The sequence below is a fragment of the Propithecus coquereli genome, unplaced genomic scaffold (assembly GCF_000956105.1).
Source record: "Propithecus coquereli isolate 6110/MARCELLA unplaced genomic scaffold, Pcoq_1.0 Scaffold32, whole genome shotgun sequence".
Classification (NCBI taxonomy): Eukaryota; Metazoa; Chordata; class Mammalia; order Primates; family Indriidae; genus Propithecus; species Propithecus coquereli.
The window spans coordinates 5034079-5036347 of record NW_012148841.1 but is presented as its reverse complement, the minus strand read 5'-3'; positions in this window follow the sequence as shown (position 1 = coordinate 5036347).

Genomic DNA, 2269 nt, shown 5'->3' with positions numbered 1-2269 from the left:
AGAAACTGTGCTGTAGACAATTACATTAAAATATTATCTTGGATATTTATTTAAACCCTGGAGAAAACTTACTAGAAATTTTTTCCTCAATTTTTTTTTTTGGCATTCCTCAACATTCTGTCCTTTAATTAACTCATCCTGATCATGTCACTGCCTGACCCAAATCTCCCCATCACATTTGTGTGATGTAGCCTCTGCCTGCTTCTCTGGCCTCATTCCACACCACTCTTCCCTTTTCTTGCTGCCCTTCCTGAGCCTTGGACATCCCGAGCACAGTCCTGCTTCAGGGCCTTCGTACCATCTGTTCTCTCTAGCGGGACTGCTCTTCCCCCGCATGTTAACACGGTGAGCTCTTTTATATTAATGAAGTTTCAGCTCCACTTTCACTCTTTCAGATACGCTTTCCCTGACTCCCTAAAGTAACCTCTCTGCCCTTGACACTCTCTACCACATCGTCCGGTTTTTTTCCTTTATAGTGTTTACCGGCGTTGGAAACAATCTTGTTTGTTGTACATATTTACTGTCTGTCCCCAATGCTAGACTGTAAACTCCAAGAGGGCAGGCACTGCATTAGCTTTATTCACTGTATCCACTTGCATCCAGCACTTTGGCACATAGATGGTGTTCAATAAATATTGATTGAATGATTGAACAAATGTGTTAGTGACTGAGCATTCATTCATCTTTTCAATGTAGAACAGTGGGATCCAATAGAACTTTCTGCAGCGATGGAAATAATCCCTAAGTCTGCGTTATCCTATATAGTACCTACTAGCCACATACAGCTACCAGATACTTGAAATGTGGCTAATATGACAAGAGGAACTTAATTTTTAATTAAATTAAATTTAAATTTCAATAGCTACCTGGGGCTAGGACTACCATATTGTATAGTACAGCGCTAGAGAACCTAATTTAGGATGGAGGATCAGAAAAGGTCTCTGACGGGCAGAAACGTTTGAGTGGAGACTTGGAGCAAGAGTTGGTACCAGCCAATGAGGACTGAGGTGACCGAGGGGAGGGCTGAGGGCACACAGCTGTTAGGCACAAGAGACAGAGGGCATTCCAGAGAGAGGTAAGAGCACGTGCAAATCCCCGGAAACACAGAAGCTTAAGAAAAGGGGTTTTCAGTGTTGCAGATTTGGGTTCTGTTTCAGAAATTTTATGATATAGTGACTTTTGTTGACCCATGGTTTATCTCATCTCAGTATTTTAATTTGGGGTGGCATTAAGTAACACGTTCTGTCACGACATGTGTATCAGAGCCAATCCTCAAATATCCCACCTTTCCCAGTGAAATTTCACTCACTAAAGACTTAGCTAAACTTTATTTGCTTGAGAGCCTCAATGTCACCATCTTGGACCACATCTTATAGGTAATGGGTTTTATAAGTTTCACTGGCTGTTATGAAAGGAAGGGGTTTGTTCTTATTTGGCATTTTATTACCATTTTGAAGCCTAAAGTGTCAACTGACTTCAGTTTGTTCACCCTCTCCATATTTATATTTACATATTTTTTGATTTTATAGACTTTCTGTTTGACTTTTCCATAGCAAATGAGAATAGTGATTCTTTTCCCATATATACCAAAATGTTTGATACTTCGGCTCAAAAAAATCAATGGGAGGCAGACAGTGAGTGAACTCTTGCAACTTTTCAACGTAATTTAATGTCATTTTTGTATTTCATTTAGATTCATCACCTCCCAATAATTTAAAAGTTGTGTATCTGATATAGTGACATTTAATTCCCACTGTGTTATGATTATTCAAGTAACGGGCAATAATTTCTACTTATCAGGAAGAAATGGATTTATCTTCTAAGAATGCTTAGTGTAATTCTTTTGGTAGACTAATTACAACTTCAAAGCTCTTTAAATTAAAAATAAATCTCATCCCATTTTAAAGTCCCTTTTTCACAAGTTTATTCATTTTTCACCCTTGACATCACCTTTTATTTTTTGCAGATGTTTTTGACGTGAACCAGTTTTTCTTGAAAAGCAGTTCTCTATTTTTCCATTAGTTCAGAAGGTTTGTAGATTTTGTAAACCAGACAAATATTCTTGAAGATATTTATTATAGCTCACTAAATAGAAGTGAGGTCTAAGGGTTATCACACCGATTCAGAAACTGGAGGTATTGATTTCTAACTTGGTTTGCCACCTCATTGTGTGATTTCAAGTAAATTGCTCACTAAGAGGATGTTACTCTCAGTGCAACATGATTTTATATTTTGGTATATTTTGGTATATTTGGTATTGGTATTCTGG